Source organism: Triturus cristatus, chromosome 8 (genome assembly GCF_964204655.1).
Source record: "Triturus cristatus chromosome 8, aTriCri1.1, whole genome shotgun sequence".
Lineage (NCBI taxonomy): Eukaryota > Metazoa > Chordata > Amphibia > Caudata > Salamandridae > Triturus > Triturus cristatus.
The window spans coordinates 876,821,768-876,843,296 of NC_140591.1; the positions used below are offsets into that span (position 1 = coordinate 876,821,768).

A 21,529-nucleotide genomic window follows, 5' to 3' on the forward strand; every position below is an offset into this window, starting at 1 on the left:
GCCTGGTCATATCTCAATTCAAATATCCTAAAACCTCTGTGCACATAATCTAAAGCATTATATAAATGTTTCTATTGTGCTTCATGTGAGCACAAAGTGAGTTCACACTAAGATTAGAGATACGAAAGATGTATGTAAGGCATCTATTCGTTACGTTCAATTAAAAAAGATGGACAGGGTTAATGCCAGAATACACACTCATTCTGAAAGGTACAAACGTAGTCTATATGCTATGTGGGGGCATAGATAGTCGTAAGGTCAGAAGAACGCAATATCAGCACTCTACGATCGAACTATTTAAAGTGCGGTGCAAATGCCCGAATATTTTGGTATGCAGTTAGAAGTCTATCTATGCAGGTAGATAAGGTTACTGAGGCTGCCGCTTTCCTTACCTCATAATTTGTAGAGTTTCTCGCCCCATTTTCAATATTGCCAGATCGGAAAAACCGAGGGTAATGGTATCATCGTATTTATTTAGAAAAAACGGGGTCACATGCCTCTACGTTAGATTAACGGGACGGCAAAAATACGCAGCACGAACGCCGTAAGGGGGAGAGTGTTACAATAGTCGCCATCTTTGAAAGATATAGGAAGTGATTGATAGAGCTGTATGATACCTCCAAAAGGTACTATATGTATAGTTCAAAGATGATAGATGGTTTGTCAGACTAGTAACAAATAATAAATATAGATCGATGAGATAATTAAAGGAAATGCATGCAAGACCACACGCATTGTGTTCAAAAGCATACGTGTGTGTTATTTGTCCCTATTTCAGAGCCCTAAAAAGAGAGATGGAGATCAAAATGATAATACTCAATCAGATAGATTTTTCTGTATGCGCTTAAGTGTATTATAATAATAATGGCTTCTAACGTATACGATCACACAAGGAGTACAATCAATGAGGACTATGGTGATCGGCATCTTAAGATGGTACTAATAAGATGGTACTAATAAGAGGGCAGTTCCAAATAGTTTAAAGTATCTAGTCTACAGATTATGGCAATACAGGCGCACTAGGTTCAAATTCTGTGACAGAAGAGTCATAGAAGGGCCTAGAATCAGTATTTAAACATTAGAACAGGGAAACATGAGTATTTTATCGATATTACTGGACAACTACTCTTGTTTTATGAAAAAGGGCCAGATATTATATGGTGTTGAAGTCACTGGCTGGACTTTTTCTAAATAGACTTTGGTGAAAAGAAAAATTTTTTTTAAAAACCAACCAGTATGGGTCAGAAATAAGAAAAGGCAGATACATTACAGAAATTTATATTTAAAGGCTCAGGAACAGTCTGCGTAGATTATTCTGTAACTAACCAAATAATTTACTCATTGAGGCCTTTTCGTACGGTGTCCAAATGAAAGATCCAGAATGTTTCCCGTTGTTTCCTAGTTTTTACTGGGTCCTTACCTGGTATTGCTTTAACCTTTTCTAAGATGAGCCATTTTATTTCAGTTTCCCTATGTTTGTGATCAAGATAATGGTTAACCAAAGGTGCTTGTTGTTTGCCAGTTCTTATAGCGGATTTATGTTCCGAGAATCTCGTCCGAAATTCTCTAGAGGTTTCCCCTATGTAGCCAAGGCCACATGGGCATAAGATCAAGTAGATGATATTAGAGCTCCTACAATTTGTCATTTGTTGTAATTTGCCTGATTTTTCACCATATGTCCAAGTTTGTGAGACTATAGCATGTTCGCACGCATGGCAATTGCCACATCTGTGGTTACCTGAAGGTAATGGTATACCATCCAGAGTGGTTTGTCTGGTCTAATTTTGTGGGTGAAATCTGCTATGCACAAGTTTGTCTTTTAGATTAGGGTTCCTTCTGAAAGCTACTATTGGTTTATGTATGGAATTGGTGTCTTCACTTGTGTTCAGAATTTTCCAATTTTTGTCTAAAATCTGTTTGATTTTGTAATTAATGTTAGAGTGGTCCACCACACATACAAGTTTGTCTGTCTTTTCTTTAGGTTCATTATTGATGAGGGCATCTCTGTTATAATATTTAGCCCGTTTGAGTGACTGACGTATCAGTCTTCTAGGATAGCCTCTAAGGAGGAGACGTTCCTGAAGTGATTTCGCATGTATCATGAAGTCTGCGATGTTAGTGCTATTTCTCCTGATTCTTAAAAATTCTCCAAAAGGAATGAAGTCCTTTTGACATGGTGGGTGGTAACTCGTATGTTCTAGGATGGTATTTTTGGCTGTTGGCTTTCTGAACAGACTGACTTCTAAATGCCCATGGTTGCCTGTGATCCATATGTCCAAAAATTCTACTTTGTCAGCAGAATATTTACCAGTAAACTTTAAATTGTTATCATTCAGATTTAGCCAGGATATAAAATCCAGGAGATCAGATTATTAGCCAGTCCAGATGAAAAAAATGTAATCTATGAAACGATGCCACTGAGTTACATTTTCATAAAAAGGAGCCATCTCATTGAAAATATGTTTGCGCTCAAATTCCCCCATGAAAATGTTGGCTACATATGTCCTTTTAAACTGTTTTGTCTTCTAAATTCACAAGTGCTTTGTAATTTAAGAAATGTGGAAACATTTCTGTAAGAATGTATGATTTGTATATAAATTACACGTTAAAAGAAAAAATATAAATGTTTTGCTATATATATTAAAAAAAAGAAAACAATAAAAAGAATGAAAATGTTTTTGAAATAATATTGTATTCTGGGGTTTTTGTAAAGTACAAGTGATTATTACTGTACAAATAAGATAGGTCAGATAAGAGGTCCTTTTCTTCATTTGCCACGTGAATTATACCGCAACGGAGGATGAAATTACACTAAAGAGCTGATGTGGCAAGGAAAGTCAAATTATGTGGGATATTGAGTAACTTTTAGGTAAGATATTAACCATATATCGTCAGTGCAATATCAATCTGTGGGTGCCTTCCGCTCACATGCACGTTTATGCATTGAGTGTGAGAAATTGGACACTTCCGCCAAGCCACTCCTCACGTCGGTTGTCGACCTTGCACCATTCAGAATGTAAAGTTGTACACAACAAGCACTGGCAAAAACAATATCTCAGCATTTAATGTGCTATAGCATGTAAACTGCTACTGTGCATGCATGTGTTTGGTTGCATGGCTAAATTATAGCCAGATCTATCGCAGCTGCATTATATGCCCTTGTAGATGTATATATGTGTTTGTGTGTAAACATGTACGTGTGAGTGACGTGTGCACAATTACTAACTAATTGATCCATAGATACTTTTATTCAAAACAATTATTTTGTGTTTGACATCACAGCTGAGGCTACAAAAAGGGGGCAAGCAAAAGGAGGCCTTGCCATCTACTGAAAGAAGAAATCTATTGGGATCTAGAAATTATTGATCTGTGTCTCCAAAATGAGCAGTGCATTAAGATTAAACATCAAAATATAAGTCTGAACATCGTCCAGGATCTATTCATTTTTAATGTTTATATTCCTCTGGGACCTCGCTATGACTCTTTACAAATATCCGAAAAGATTGAAATGACTATGGCCCATAAAGGATATCCACCAGTATTAATTTTTGGAGACTTTAACGGAAAGATATCTAACACTTTGGATAACGAGGGAAAACACGAAAAAGAGGAAGCCTGCTTCATTCCAAAGCCACTCTTTCCAACAGAGATAAAAGCCAATAAGCGGGGGAAACTTCTACTCTCCCATGTTAAAGCAATGAATGGAGTAATCCTAAATGGTAGAGTAGAAGGGGACATTAAGGCCACCTATTCCAGATCAGTTAATAATAGCTTATCCTTTTTAGATTATGCAATTTTGTAGTATGGACCTCTTTCAGAAAGTGCAATCATTGATAATACAGAATGCATATGAAAGTGAGCATGCTCCTCTGTCTTTGGAAATAGATCTCTCACTGCTATCTACTACCCAGTGGTCACTTGACTCCTGGAATGGCCATGCTAATGTAGACCATAAAAACTGTAGGATTGTTTGGAACTCAAAAGCAATTGAGGGAATGAACATCTTGATTAAAGCTACCTACCTAAACCCGTTTAAAAAAGAATCTAATCCGATAATGATTTACGAAGAGACAGTGTCTACAGTTATTGCATCTCTTCAGGAACATTCAAACAGACATGAGAGGAGAATGGGCCACCAAAAAGCCCAAACCAAAGATTACGAATCAGTAAAATTGAATAGCCTGATCCGACTGCAGTTTTTAAACTTTTCTGGGTCAAGACAGGAAAAAATAAAACAGTTGAAAAAACTACGACAACGGAAAAAAGCGAAAAAACTGCGCGAGGAAAAAGACAAGAATTGGATTGACATTAAATTTGCAGTTAAAAGTAAAAACAGCAAAGTATTCTGGAGCCTAGTTGCCAAACAAATGGGCATTAGGAAAACAACACAAGCGCTCCCAGTGCCAGCATCGGCCTGGGAAATATATATCCAAAGCTTATATAAACCTAATATACAGAAGGTAAAGAAATGGAAGAAGCAGTCTCCGGAAAAGGATCAGTCAAGGGATGACATGATAGTTCTAACAACGAAGCAAATAGCTTACTTTATAAAGGCTGCAAGATCTACAGCAGCAATGGGACCGGATAAGATACCAATCAAAGTCCTACAATCAAACTCAGAGGAATGGAGCAAATTTCTATCCCCCCTATTTTTCCAATGTTTTGGAATGGGAGATATCCCAAAATCATGGCGGGGAGCATTGTGGTCCCCATTTTAAAAAAGGTTCCAAAACTGACCCAAAGAACTATCGACAAATAGCCCTACTCGATGCAACTGGAAAAATCTTTGCAGCCTGTATTTTAGATCATCTCAAAAACTGGGCCTTTTCCAGCGGCGCAATCCCTATGTTTCAGGCAGGATTTCGTCCAAAACATTGAGTTATAGATAATATCGCAATTTTACAAAAGATTATTGATAAATACGTTGTCTCAAAAATCTCAAATTGTATACTGTGCTTTTATTGATTTTACTATGGCCTTTGATAGGGTAGATAGGCCAACCCTCTGGAAGAAACTGGTGAGGTTGGGAATCCCCCAAAATTTACTTACAGTAATTATATCTCTCCACACAGAAACGTGGTGTAGAGTTCAAATGGGGGGTTCGAAAGGTCTAACTAGACCAATCACCACGTCAAATGGCCAAAAACAGGGATGCCTCCTTGCCACCTTGCTATTCTCTCTGTATCTTAGCGACTTACCAGAGCATTTTACATATGTAAAATAAATTCTGCCGAAATTAGCATTGAGTGACATATACATTCTAATGTACGCGGACAACATCGTGATTTTAGATCTTACGCCAATAGGACTGCAAATAAATTTTAACGCATTAAGTAGCTATACAGATGATAATTTCTTAGTCCCAAATACCTTGAAAACCAAAATTCTACCTTTTAGGGGAAAAGCGATTGTGACACTTTAATTGGACATTGGGGGGGGGGAAATCACTTGAGTCAGTTAAAGAATACATGTATTTAGGTCGGATCTTCACCCAAACCCTACAGAGCTCCTCTCATATAAAACATATATGTCAAAATGCGGACACCCATGTAGGAGCATTGTTGAGGCTATACTCCTCCTCTGGAAATAGACATTTCCAACCTATGTTAGAGGTATAGCGGATGAAAATCCCCCCTATCTTAACCTATGGTTTAGAATATATGCACATAAAAACCTGGAAATCAGTAAAAACGAGAGAAGGGAATTCATTACGGAGACTAATAAGAGTAAATCAAGCTGTCCCGGCCCAAGCATTACGCCTGGAATTCTCCTTAGTCAGCATTTATGCAAGGGCCATTTCAAATCTAATAAGATGGGCTTACCATCTTTTACACGCCGACTCTGGCACTTTAAGGCTCATTTTAAAATTGGAAACCTTTAGAGAAGAGCTGTCGCGTTACACTTTTAACAAGAACCTTGATACAGCTTTTAGCCGATCCCATTGCACAGAAGCACTTTTTGAAACTTGGGCACCGGCGCTTCTGAAGCTCTTCTTAAACAATATGACTTCTAAATTAAGTTTCAACCTGGACGTAGAGCACTGTCTTCAATTAAAACACTATATAGAATATACAAAAACTGTAGTATACAAATCCCCTGAGAAATATACATACTTTTTATTAGATCATAGGATTCGCTGCTGTATTCTCTTACTGAGGTTGGAAATCCTCCCCCTGAATGCACATACAGCAAAGTGGAATAACCCTGAAAACGCAACAGGGCTCTGTGATTCATGTAAGGGAGGATTGCAAGATCTAACGCATGTTTTAGCGGTCTGCCCTAATCCTACTTTAGTATAAGCTAGGTGGAGGTTTATAAGCCCTATTAGAATCCGATACAATGTTCCTTCTGTACAAAGCCTAATCACTCTCTATAAATTACCACCGGACGAATTTGTTTGTTGCCAACTGTTTACATTTTTAAAGATTTTTTTAAAGCTGTTTTAAAGTTGACGATGCTAACAATTTTAAACTTCTAAATATCAAAAGCCGATTTTATGACCAATCTATAACAGATCCAATTTTATTTCTTCACAAGGTCTATGTAAATCTTGAAAAATAACCACCAGATGAACACAAATGTTTTAAATGTTTCAAAGTGGTATAAACTCAAACAGATTTGAGTTAAAATCATTTTAAAAAGCTATGAAGTATGGATTCAGCATCATAAATGGTTAAATTTGATGATATGACTTCTCTGTTAAATGTTTTAATAACGTGTTTGTATATTTGTTGACCTCAGTCGAGGTCTATATCAAATAAAATAAACGTAACTAATTTATTACACCCTGATGCAGTTACAAATAAAAAAATGATTTTTTTATGTAAATGCATGAGTGAGGTAAACGGATATTTATATTTGATAAGTCAGTGTACATTTAAGATGTAAAAAAGTTATTAATGTATTGCAATGCAAGCATTTCCTAGGAAGCAGAACGATGCATCAAACAGCCATTAGCATGTGGTGACACAGAAATACTCCACTTGGCAGAGCTAAAGCCCACTTTGTGTGTATTTTTGACAATTGGTAGCAAACGGTGCACCAGACAACTGCGGTATCAGACCAGACCCAATTTTACACATACCAAATGCAAAAGGGCTTGTAACGTTCTGATCCAAAAATAGATCCTGAATGCAAAATATCCGTTACAGGCAACAAAATAGGAAACTAAGAGAAACGTACTCAATCTTGCCCAATTAAGCAACACAAATACTGTACTTCGGTGCATTATTTGGCACAAGGCTCATCAGCAAGAAAACAGTACGATACCATTCCTACCCGGAAATAATCCTTGCAGAAAGGTCGATGACAGCCGTAGGAGAGTACATGCACTACTTGACATTACAGTCTGATAATGCACATTTCCGCCGGCACCAAGAGCAGCACTTTCCAAGAACGTGTTGAGAGCGATGACTGATGTGCTCAAGTTCCATACTACACTTCTTACAAACCTAAAGAAAACGTTTTTAATAATTATTATTATTATTATTATTCTGAGTTTTATATAGCGCCTGGTTACCAATAGGCATCCCAGCGCTTGCCGGCACATACCACTACTACAAGAATGCAGCGATTACACGATAAACAGAAAAGTTTTTAAAAGTTTACGGAACCGAAGAAGACTAGCTTCCGAGCGCAGTTGTAGGGGTAATGAATTCCACAAAGAGGCCACATTTATTGAAAACCTTCTGCCACCGGTTCTTGCCTTTTTCACCCTGCCAACCTGAAGGAGATGTTGATGGTCAGAGCGGAGAGAACGAGGGGCCTTGTAAGGCTGGACCATCTCCTCCAAAATAGGTGGACCTACCCCATGCAGAACTTTGTGGGCGATGCAAAGTGACTTGAATTTCACCCTGTCCCTCACCGGGAGCCAGTGCAGTGCCCTCAACGCCGGGCGAGCAGATTGACGCCTAGGGAGACCCGTCAGAAGCCTAGCAGCCGCGTTCTGCACTTGCTGTAGTTTATTCAGGGTAGATTCGGGAGCACCCAGGAAAAGCGCATTGCTGAAATAAGCTAATAAGACGCTGTGATGGCGTCCGTATTACATTAGGATTGCACTGTCAACAACAAAACATACCTCCAGCCTTCTATACCCAAAACCTGCCAAGCAAAGTGCAACTTTATGATTGTCAGCAGTGGCATCCCCGCCATGCGTGATCGGACGTCTTTCTGACCACATGGAGAAGGAGATGGCACCAGAGCGAAGTGCCGGTGACAACGGAATGGTTGCCACAGAGCAGAGGTAGCATGGATCCCAGTACACAGCTAGCACCAAGCTCACAATGGAACATTATTCCCCAACTGCCCCATTCTTGGAGTGGATCTGATGTACCCAAATACAAACAAATCGAAGGGAGTAGCACAGCCAAGTACCACAGAAAGCGGCAGCATTTGTCCAGAATACTCTGCTTATGCCACATCCCAAAAATCATGGACCTGAAGTATAAACCTCATGTACTGCAAGAGGGAGAATGGATAACAAAGGCTACAGTTCCTCTCTCAAACACACGTCCAAAAAGCTGTCAGGCGTAAAAACTTTAGTTAAGAGACTGTCTTACCCAGTGCTTAATTTGTAAAATAATAAGTGTCAGGGCCCTCTCAGAAGATCACTGCTGCTTGCACCACCCACTGCTCCAACCAGCGCTGCCAATAACCAGGGCCGGCTTTAGGGCGGTGCGACCAGTGCCACCGCACCGGGTGCTGGCTTCCTGGGGGCGCCGTGTTTGAAAGTTTATTATGCTTTTGAAGCACCTGCTGCAGCGTTTCTTTCCCCCAGCAATTACCAGGCCTCAAATAAATGTCAAGATAACTCGTGTGATTAATTATCTTCCTGGAGCGAGATCAGTGTTTTGTATAGTTGAGGTTTTGACTTGTGAGAAGTTAGTGCAGAGGGTTAATATGCCTGCTGCAAAGAACGTGTACCAAGTAGATTACAGAGTGCTATGATGTAAACAGATCAGCAGGTTACTGCTTTCAAAAGAGGCATCCTTTTGTTACTTGCAATTTATAACCTAAAGTCCTAATATAGAATAGTGAGCTATTAACTCATCCTAGAACTACATACACACTGCAAAGTATACATTATTAGAACATTGATTAATTTTGCAAGAAGGGTTAATTTGGCTAGAAATCGATTCTTATTATTAAAGAAAACTCCCAACTATGCTGTTTCTTTTTCGACTCTTGTTTGTGCTTCTCCACACCAAGCACTCAAACTATACTGCCTACCGGTCTAAATATCGATAATTTAATTTCGACCTACCATAATATCGAGTCTAGAATATCGTAGGGACAGAATATCGATGTCAAGAATATCGATGGACAGAATTTCGACCCTAAGGTAAGTAATATGGATTTTTGTTATATCGATGATAGTAATATCGAAGTTAGTAATATCGATATGAAATATATCGATGTTACTAATATCCATGTCACTAATATGGATATTTATAATATTGTTATGTTTTTTTGTTATGTATTTAATATGTATGTGTTAATTATTTTTTGTTAAGTGTTCTACTGTTTTTAAAATATATGTATACAATTTATATATGTTAATAATGGGTTTTTTTAAGTTAATTTTGTGTTTTAGTACCGTAGCGGGTTGTGGGTTTATAGGGGAATAGGGTGGGAAGTAATTTAATTATATGAATTTAATTATAAATTTTTGGGAATTATAAATTAATTTTAAATATTTTTTGCGTTTAAATTCTGTAGCGGGTTGTGGGTTTATAGGGGAACAGGGTGGGAAGTAGGTTAATTATATGAAATTAATTATAAATGTTTAGGAATTATAAATTAATTTGAAATAATTTTTGCGTTTAAATTCTGTAGCGGGTTGTGGGTTTATAGGGGATTAGGGTGGGAAGTAATTTAATAATATGAAATTAATTATACATTTTTAGGAATTATAAATTTTTTAAAAATAATTTTTGCGTTTAAATTCTGTAGCGGGTTGTGGGTTTATAGGGGAAGAGGGTGGGAAGTAATTTAATTGTAATTAAGTAATATTTATATTTATTTATTGGTATTGATAATTATATTATTGTTAATTAAGTATTAATTGGTAATTAAGTTTTTATTAATTGGTAATTAGTTTTGAATAATTGATTAATTGATAATTATGTTAACTGTATTATTTTATTATTTGAGTGTTTCGTGCGTTTATAGGGGAATAGTGTTGGAAGTAATTGAAATCTAATTAAGTAATTATTAAATTTGTAGTTGGGTATTGAAAATTAATTAATTGTAGATTAATTATTAATTGGTAAATATTTAAAATAATACTTTTTTGGTTATGAAAAATAATTTATTGTTGATTAATAATCAATTGGTAATTAAATATGTTTAAATATTATTTAGTGATATTTCTAATTAATATATTAATAAGATATTATTAATTGGTAATTAATGTATAATAATTATTATGTTGTGTTAAAAAAATATGTAATTGTTTAAGATTTTTTAATTGGTAATTAATGATTGATAATTAATTTTTGGTATACAAAATTTAATTGTTCAATAATTTTTAAATTGGTAATTAATATTCCTTAATTATTATTTATTGGTATTTATTAATAATTTTTTGCTAATTAATTATTTATTGGTAGTTACGTTTTTAATAAATATGTATTGGTATTTGTAAGTAATTTTGAGTTATTTAATAATTAAATTATTAATTATTTTAAATAATTATTTTATTTAAAAGTATGCTATTTTTAACTTCTAAGCTATCCAACACTTTCTCTACTGTTGCACTCTCTGGAGTTAGAATAGTAATTTTTACCCCTACGCAATCCAACACTTTCCCTACTGTTGCACTCTCTGGAGTTGGAGTAGTAATTTGTACCCCTACGCTATCCAACACTTTCCCTACAGTTGCACTCTCTGGAGTTGGAATAGTAATTGTTACCCCTACGCTATCCAACACTTTCCCTACTGTTGCACTCTCTGGAGTTGGAATAGTAATTGTTAGTCCTACGCTATCCAACACTTTCCCTACTGTTGCACTCTTTGGAGTTGGAGTACTAATTTTTACCCCTACGCTATCCAACACTTTCCCTACTGTTGCACTCTCTGGAGTTGGAATAGTAATTTGTACCCCTACGCTATCCAACACTTTTCCTACTGTTGCACTCTCTGGAGTTGGAATAGTAATTTTTAACCCTACGCTATCCAACACTTTCCCTACTGTTGCATTCTCTGGAGTTGGAATAGTAATTTGTATCCCTACGCTATCCAACACTTTCCCTACTGTTGCACTCTCTGGAGTTGGAATAGTAATTTTTACCCCTACGCTATCCAACACTTTCCCTACTGTTGCACTCTCTGGAGTTGGAATAGTAATTTTTACCCCTACGCTATCCAACACTTTCCCTACTGTTGCACTCTCTGGAGTTGGAATAGTGATTTTTACCCCTACGCTATCCAACACTTTCCATACTGTTGCACTCTCTGGAGTTGGAATAGTAATTGTTACCCCTACGCTATCCAACACTTTCTCTACTGTTGCACTCTCTGGAGTTGGAATAGTAATTTTTACCCCTACGCTATCCAACACTTTTCCTACTGTTGCACTCTCTGGAGTTGGAATAGAAATTTTTAACCCTACGCTATCCAACACTTTCCCTACTGTTGCACTCTGTGGAGTTGGAATAGTAATTTTTAGCCCTACGCTATCCAACACTTTCCCTACTGTTGCACTCTTTGGAGTTGGAATAGTAATTGTTACCCCTACGCTATCCAACACTTTCCCTACTGTTGCACTGTCTGGAGTGGTAATTTTAATTTTTACCCCTACGCTCTCCAACACTTTCCCTACTGTTGCACTCTCTGGAGTTGGAATAGTAATTGTTACCCCTACGCTATCCAACACTTTCCCTACTGTTGCAGTCTCTGGAGTTGGAATATTAATTTTTACCCCTACGCTATCCAACACTTTCCCTACTGTTGCACTGTCTGGAGTGGGAATTTAAATTTTTACCCCTACGCTATCCAACACTTTCCCTACTGTTGCACTCTCTGGAGTTGGAATAGTAATTTGTACCCCTACGCTATCCAACACTTTTCCTACTGTTGCACTCTCTGGAGTTGGAATAGTAATTTTTAACCCTACGCTATCCAACACTTTCCCTACTGTTGCATTCTCTGGAGTTGGAATAGTAATTTGTATCCCTACGCTATCCAACACTTTCCCTACTGTTGCACTCTCTGGAGTTGGAATAGTAATTTTTACCCCTACGCTATCCAACACTTTCCCTACTGTTGCACTCTCTGGAGTTGGAATAGTAATTTTTACCCCTACGCTATCCAACACTTTCCCTACTGTTGCACTCTCTGGAGTTGGAATAGTGATTTTTACCCCTACGCTATCCAACACTTTCCATACTGTTGCACTCTCTGGAGTTGGAATAGTAATTGTTACCCCTACGCTATCCAACACTTTCTCTACTGTTGCACTCTCTGGAGTTGGAATAGTAATTTTTACCCCTACGCTATCCAACACTTTTCCTACTGTTGCACTCTCTGGAGTTGGAATAGAAATTTTTAACCCTACGCTATCCAACACTTTCCCTACTGTTGCACTCTGTGGAGTTGGACTAGTAATTTTTAGCCCTACGCTATCCAACACTTTCCTACTGTTGCACTCTTTGGAGTTGGAATAGTAATTGTTACCCCTACGCTATCCAACACTTTCCCTACTGTTGCACTGTCTGGAGTGGGAATTTTAATTTTTACCCCTACGCTCTCCAACACTTTCCCTACTGTTGCACTCTCTGGAGTTGGAATAGTAATTTTTACACCTACGCTATCCAACACTTTCCCTACTGTTGGACTCTCTGGAGTTGGAATAGTGATTTTTACCCCTACGCTACCCAACACTTTCCCTACTGTTGCACTCTGTGGAGTTGGAATAGTAATTGTTACCCCTACGCTATCCAACAATTTCCCTACTGTTGCACTCTTTGGAGTTGGAATAGTAATTGTTACCCCTACGCTATCCAACACTTTCCCTACTGTTGCAGTCTCTGGAGTTGGAATATTAATTTTTACCCCTACGCTATCCAACACTTTCCCTACTGTTGCACTGTCTGGAGTGGGAATTTAAATTTTTACCCCTACGCTATCCAACACTTTCCCTACTGTTGCACTCTCTGGAGTTGGAATAGTAATTTTTACCCCTACGCTATCCAACACTTTCCCTACTGTTGCACTCTCTGGAGTTGGAGTACTAATTTTTACCCCTACGCTATCCAACACTTTGCCTAATGTTGCACTCTCTGGAGTTGGAATAGTAATTTTTACCCCTACGCTATCCAACCATTTCCCTACTGTTGCACTCTCTGGATTTGGAATAGTAATTTTTACCCCTACGCTATCCAGCACTTTCCCTACTGTTGCACCTTTTGGAGTGGGAATCTTAATTTTTACCCCTACGCTATCCAACACTTTCCCTACTGTTGCACTCTCTGGAGTTGGAGTATTAATTTTTACCCCTACGCTATCCAACACTTTCCCTACTGTTGCACTCTCTGGATTTGGAATAGTAATTTTTACCCCTATGCTATCCAACACTTTTCCTACTGTTGCACTCTCTGGAGTTGGAATAGTAATTTTTAACCCTACGCTATCCAACACTTTCCCTACTCTTGCACTCTCTGGAGTTGGAATAGTAATTTTTACCCCTACGCTATCCAACACTTTTTCTACTGTTGCACTGTCTGGAGGGGGAATCTTAATTTTTACCCCTACGCTATCCAACACTTTCCCTACTGTTGCACTCCCTGGAGTCGGAATAGTAATTTATACCTCTACGTTATCCAACACTTTCCCTACTGTTACACTATCTGGAGTGGATATAGTAATTTTTAGCCCTGCGCTATCCAAAAATTTCCTTTATGTTGTTTTTTTGGGAGCTGGAGTAGTAGTTTTATTGTCTCTGCTATATAGGTGCCAATTCCGATCCGGTAAAAAAATTCCCCGTACGACTCGTATCCGGATTTTTTTCCGTCCGAATCGTCAAAGTAGCGTACAAACTGCCAAGTACGATTCGAACGGAAAAAAGTCCATACGAATCGCATTGGGAAGATTTCCCCACACGTCCTCGGGTCGGGAAAAGTCACCGACACGTCCCCGGTCGAAAAGCCCACCGTGCGGAAAAATAAAGTCCGACAGCGCAAGTACGATCCCTCCCGTCCTCCCCATTTCACAACCGTACGCAAAAAACACCGTCCGAACCGAACTCCCATAGCAACCATGGAGACATGTGCCCGCATACGCGCCGAACACCCCACCACCCCCCCGCCCGCGTATGTACGCCCCGAACCCCCACCCGTGTATGTACGCACCAAACCCCCACCCGTGTATGTACGCACCGAACCCCCACCCCAGCAGTGTATGTATGCCCCGAACCCCCACCCGTGTATGTACGCACCGAATCCCCACCCCAGCAGTGCATGTATGCCCCGAACCCCCACCCGTGTATGTACGCCCCCGAACCCCCACCCGTGTATGTACGCACCGAACCCCCACCCGTGTATGAACGGACCGAACCCCCCCAGCCGTGTATGTACGCACCGAACCCCCCCCCAGCCGTGTATGTACGCACCGAACCCCCACCCGTGTATGTACGCCCCCGAACCCCCACCCGTGTATGTACGCACCGAACCCCCACCCGTGTATGAACGGACCGAACCCCCCCCAGCCGTGTATGTACGCACCGAACCCCCCCAGCCGTGTATGTACGCACCGAACCCCCCCCCAGCCGTGTATGTACGCACCGAACCCCCACCCGTGTATGTACGCCCCGAACCCCCAGCCGTGTATGTACGCACCGAACCCCCACCCGTGTATGTACGCACCGAACCCCCACCCCAGCACTGTATGTACGCACCGAACCCCCACCCGTGTATGTACGCACCGAACCCCCCCAGCCGTGTATGTACGCACCGAACCCCCACCCCAGCACTGTATGTACGCACCAAACCACCACCCGTGTATGTACGCACCGAACCCCCCCAGCCGTGTATGTACGCACCGAACCCCCCCAGCCGTGTATGTACGCACCGAACCCCCACCCGTGTATGTACGCCCCGAACCCCCACCCGTGTATGTACGCCCCGAACCCCCACCCGTGTATGTACGCCCCGAACCCCCACCCGTGTATGTACGCACCAAACCCCCACCCCAGCACTGTATGTACGCACCAAACCACCACCCGTGTATGTACGCACCGAACCCCCACCCCAGCACTGTATGTACGCCCCGAACCCCCACCCGTGTATGTACGCACCAAACCCCCACCCCAGCACTGTATGTACGCACCAAACCACCACCCGTGTATGTACGCACCGAACCCCCACCCCAGCAGTGTATGTACGCACCGAACACCCCCCCCCCCAGCCGTGTATGTACGCACCAAACCACCACCTGTGTATGTACGGCCGTACCCACACCCCACCAGGGAATGTACGGACCGTACCCCCACCAGTGCATGTACGGACCGTACTGACGCCAAAAACACACGTACTGAACCAGGACAAACCATATTTACACAAGGAGAGTCAATTAGAGTTTCCCCACACCACCAAACATGCCCAACAACCCCACAAACATCACATACACTGACCTGCAACTGCCAAACTGCCAAACAGAGGCCCAAAACTCAATCACTCCTCATAACACACCCACACAAATTTCAAACACAGCCACACCCACAAATGGACCAATAAAAATGGACCACACACACAAACCATGAGCCTTTGCAACAGACCCACTGCTGCCAGAGCCCACAGACGACCCACACCACCATACTTGAACCTCACACTTGCATACCTTCACACAACCACCTACACAAACACCCCCTCATCACATTCACACACACACCTCCACTACCACACCCACACACCCACAGCCATCCACACCCACACCCCCACAACCATCCACACCCACACCCCACGCCATGTCCACCACCAAGAATCCAAAGTTCACAAAGGAGGAGCTGGAGATCCTTGTCGACGAAATCCTCAGAGTCGAGCCACAGCTCTTTGGGACATTGGTCAGACAGACCAGGATATCCGAAAAAACGGCCATGTGGCAGAGGATTGTCGATTCTGTGAATGCTGTTGGGACCACCAGAAGGACCAGGCACGAGTGCCAATCCAGGTGGTACGATCTGCGGAGGACGGTCAAGAGGAAGATGACTGACAATCACAACCAGGGGAACATCACTGGAGGAGGGCCGCCCCCCAGACCGGTACAATACCATCCCTGGGAGGAGAAGGTGATGTCCACGCTGGCGGTGGAGGGACTACACGGACTGCCAGGACTCCCAGACCCTGGTGAGTACACAAACAACTCACCTCACATGGGGGGGATGCCATACACAATCAATCATGCATGCCACCCCCCCCAAGCCACCACCGGACACAACAACACTCCACAAACACACACATGCCACTAGCGCCTCCATGCCCCATGCATCAATCAGGGCCATGCCAAGTCACAGGCCACACAAAACACCAACACAACACAGGATGTGGTCGATGCTGGGAGTGGGGGCATCAAAACTAACATTGAGCAACTCACAAGCACACAACAATGCCCTCAGCCCATATGGCCCAGGGCACGGCCATACAAACTGTGTGTACCCACACAGTACTGTCTTGCCTGCAAATGGTGGCTGCCATGCAGGATGACATGGGTCTGAAGGCACAATTTGCACATTACAGCAGACAATGAAGATGCATCGCTCTGATAGAGTCTCAGCACACACCGCCACAGCAGCAGCCTACACTCAGACACACTGCCCAATGGGTGCCCGGAGAACAGGGACTAACTCACATGAACAAGCCAATGGCCATTCAAAGACCGGCTAACTGTGTGTGCCCAGGAAGCTGGCCTGAGGTGACAGAGGGTGACAAAGAGAGGGAGGGAGAGGGGGAATGAGAGGGAAGGAGACAGAGGGGGACACAGGGAGACAGACAGAGGGAGGGAGTAGGGTGACAGAGGGAGACCGACAGAGGGAGGAGGGTGACAGAGGGAGGGAGGAAGGGAGACACAGGGAGACTAAATCACCCTTGGGTGGTGTGGCCATGTCCACTCGTCAGCCGGTGGACTGTGTGCATGCAGACAAGGTCTGGCAGTGCCTCAAACCCCCCCTTCCGTAGATGAAGACCGGTCCATGTGTCAATCTGTGCACGAGTCCATCCGTGCTGCAGGCACAGACCTAACCACACACCCAGTATACCCACCCACTGTGTCGGTAAGAACCCTGTCACAAATGCTTCAGTCACCTACCTGCAACATCAAATTGCCTTGGCAAAACACCATTTGGCCACGTACAGTGCAACACGTAAGGCGCCTCTGCATGGCTCGCTACGCCCGCACACCACACTGCTGACTGTGTACCCAAATAGATGCATCAACTAAGATTGTGTCACACATGCGTAAAGCCCTGACAGCTGTGGCCAAGGGACATACCCATGCACAAGTGCACTGTGAGAGGAATGCAAGACAGATCCAACTACCCAGAGGAAGAGTGCCAAATCAGAAATGCATGAAACATGGATGCCACATGTGACACTGTTAACATTGTCTCTCTCACACACAGGTCAACGTCGACGAACACCCCCCAACACTGGGGGGGAAGTCTCACAGGACCAGGCTCCGCGGGATGAGGACCCCACCGCCAGCGATGACTCTCACCACTCCGTGGATGACCCAGACCAACCTGGCCCCTCTGGTGTCCAACCACCTGCAGCACCTGCGTCAGGTACAACTGTGCCAACCACCACCCCCATTCCTGCCACATCCCAGGAGACGTCCAGGAGCCCTGCCCGCACACAACCACCCAGCCAGTCTGCCCAGGAGGGACACGGTCCTCCGGGCACCCAGGAGGAGGCAGGCGGCAACGCAGATGCCATCCCTCAGGGGTCCCGGAGACCCGATGCGCCCACAACGGCAGGCCAGGTGCACGTGGGCAGGGGTGGCGGGAGTGGAGGACGGCGGAGGCGCGAACCTGACCAGGCAGCTCAGGACCCGGTAGTGTCCCAGGTCAGCAACATCCTGGATACATACCGGCGTGACACCAGGGGCATGGACCAGATTGCGTCCACCCTCAATGACATCAAGGGGACCCTCCAGGAGATGAAGACCCTGCAGGCCCAGCAACATGCCTGTCAACTGCAACACCAAGGAAGGATGGAGGATAGACAGGCTGAGCTCATGGCGGTGCAAACCCAAATGACCGGTGTACTCCGTCGGATTGCCGACAACATGGGCAACCCTCCCTGTGGCACCAGGCGAAGGCCATTACCAGACACAGGGAGGGATCAGGAGGAGGAGGATTCATCCGACGGACCGTCACAGACATCGTCACGGCCTGCTTCCGAGGGTCCCCGCAGGAAGGTGGGTCGTCCACGAAAAAGACTGTGAGAGTCAGCAGAACATCACCATCTCCCAGGTCACCTGGCCTGGCACCTGGCCCTCTGGCCCAATAGCAGCACATGACATTCTCTGCCACATGGACTTGCTGGTCACTGTCTGACCTATGTTGACGAAGACTGTGGCATGGACTCTGACATTTTGCTACGGCAAGGATACCAACTCCCCCAGTGAACTTTGGATTCTACACTCCCGCTGTGCACCTCTTGTCATCCCCACAAACCCGTACCCCACCACAAATAAATTAATCACACTTACAAGATGATGCCGTGATTCTGCATTATTACAATACATGTGTGTGTCGTAAAGTCAAAGCATGCCTGATCTCAGAATTAACTCCAACCATCCAAACCGTGGGGTCGCAGTCTTGCCCAGGACACACATGGGTCCCAATGTATCATCTGATACAGACATGGAGTACCATACTCACCTGTGCTGGGCCCAACCAGCTGAGTGGTTCCCGCACAACTGTGGCTACAGACACATTCAGGGGAGCAACAGTCATGCGCAGAGGTCAGGGATCATGTGGAGTGACCTGGCTTGCCGCTCCCAGGTATGTCTAGACATGTGTCCCTACCATGTCCTGCATGCTTGCGTCAGGCGGATGTTGAGAATGGTGGCTAGGCCAAGGTTGGATGCATGGAGATGCCAGAATGGAGTTTTGGATCACAGTGCCACATGGTTGTGTTGGGGTTGTGGGCTGCATCATGAGTGTGGGCGTGGATCGAGAAGGTCATCCTGCAGCTGGCTGTGAATCATTCCCCCCATCCCGTTTGGACGTTGATGTGGCCTGGTTGCCCGATGCAGTAGCAGAGCTGTGCAGATGCACTCCGGATATGGACAAGTATCATGGGAGTCGTAAGGCACATGTCCGTAGACTGCAGGGTAGGATTCTACACGGATGTTGTAGTTGCCCTGGGGGATGGTCTCTCTTGCCTTGAGGTGGATGGAACTGTGCATCTTGTGCATAATACAGTTCCCACTCCCTGACAAACCGCTAGCATCTTGTCACTCTACACATAGACACATATGCACCACCTCTGAAAACTATGCCAGACATGCCGCACGCACAGTGGCAACAGGCCACCATTGACAGGGAAGAGGCACCTTGGAGACAGAGGGACAAATTTATTAGTCATGTGTGTTGGAATGACAATGATACTCTGTCAACACATACACAGGTCATGTGGATGAACATGTGGGAGCAACACTGGCACCCCCCATTGCAACACAGATGCTGGTATTCCATTGAACTCGCACACAAGAGACGGATAACAGCTAAACACCCCCTGCTGCCACGGAGAGGCTGCTATACACCATTGAGGCCCTGATGGGGCAATCACACACCATGTCAACCCGGTGCAACCTGTATGTTTCCGAGGTCAGTGTTACACACATTGATGGCCTCATCACAATCCCCAATCCCCTGACACATGACAGTCACCAAGTCTGACCATGGCTCCAGGTGAAGCCTGCCCCATGTCATGTTCCCCATGTAGGATCCACATGTATGCAAATTGAACACACATGAACCGGAGAAGTGCACACAGACTACAAACAATTCACACACCCAAAACGCCGTGAGGCATCCCTTACCCTAAGGAGATTTCAAAACTTGCCCGTGCATGTGACGCAGAATCAGCACATGTTGCTGTGTTCATGAGGAGTAGCAGGAGCACAACAATGCCACCAGCAGACAGCATGCCCATGGACCTGTGGAAGAGAGACACACAAGGAGTCAGCCCAAAGGAGCACATCCGCAAGCATGTACTCAACACGTATCATGTTGTCAACATGACAGGTGACAATGATGACCCTCGGACAACATCCTTCCATTGCGCCATCACTCGAGTGACACTTCAATACACACCACTGACTCACTTGGCAGACATGCAGATGGACACACACATTGCAACACATGCCACACACGGCCCAATGCGTGCACACTCAGACACTGGAACTCACCACTAAGCAAAGAAGTTGCGCATGAGCCGACTCCGCATGTCCTCCACAGCCTCCTCCTCCTCCACATCACTTGCCCCGTCACCAAGGCCTTCATCCTCCACGGGTGGATGGTCCTGGTCATCTTGATCCAGTATGAGTGGAACAGCTTCCTCCACTGCCATGTTGTGCAGCATGCAGCAGACGATGGTGATCTTGCACACCTTCACCGGGGCATATGGGAGTGCTCCGCCGGTCTTGTGGAGGCACCGGAATCGGCTCTTCAGAAGTCCAAACGTCCTCTCAATGACTCTCCTGGTCCGCCCATGGGCGTTGTTGTAGCGGTGCTCGGCAGCCGTGCTGGGGTTGCGGACAGGCGTCATCAGCCATGGCATGTTGGGATAGCCAGCGTCCCCTACAAGGAAACATCATGGACAGAAGTGTGTCAGCACAGGCAGTGAGATTGGAAGATGACGCCAAACACTGAACTGCCAGAGTCTACCCACCAACAATACATGCTCGCTCGTTCCGCAGCTGCAGCATCATTTCAGGCAGCCTGCTACGCCTCATGATGAAGGCATCGTGTGCTGATCCTGGAAAGCGAACACAGACATGTGAAATCACCATGTTGGACAGACACACCACAAGGGCATTAATGGAGTGATAATGTTTGCGATTCCTATACACCACCTCCTGTGCCTGTGGTGGTACCAACGCAACATGTGTCCCATCTATGGACCCAATGACATGGGGCATCCCTCCCAGGGCATAGAACTCACGCTTGACATCTGTCAACTGCTCACGAATTGGGAATTTAATGTACTCATCCAGGTGAACCAACATGGCCTCTAAGAAATCATGCAGAACACGGCTGAACATCGTCTGGGACATGCCCCCGACATCAGCAATGGTATGTTGGAACGTACCCGTGGCAAGGAAATGTAGGGCTGCCATCACCTTCAACTTGGGTGTCAGTGCACTGGGATACCTGTGTCGCGGGAGGAGTTGTGCTTCCAGCCGGCCAGTCAACTCATCAATCAACCGTTGGCTGAATCTGTAGCGGCGTATACAGTCCCGTTCATGCAGGGCAGCCATGTCTGGCATACGTCGAGGGAGAGGCGGAGCCCTGCAGTGAAATGGAAGG

General features: G+C 44.1%; 1 protein-coding gene across 5 annotated transcripts in view; it reads right to left on the bottom strand.

The window, feature by feature from the left end:
* Nucleotides 1-21,529, bottom strand: part of ADGRG7 (adhesion G protein-coupled receptor G7) — a 1,782,456-nt gene that overhangs the window by 1,271,644 nt on the left and 489,283 nt on the right. Inside the window, exon 1 of one of the 5 annotated variants that reach the window (XM_085622409.1) lies at nucleotides 393-439. The exons of the other annotated variants lie outside the window; for them this stretch is intronic. The gene's annotated coding sequence lies outside the window, so the exon portion shown is untranslated. Of the gene's footprint in view, nucleotides 1-392; nucleotides 440-21,529 lie in introns of those variants that run through there. 5 annotated transcript variants of the gene reach the window in all.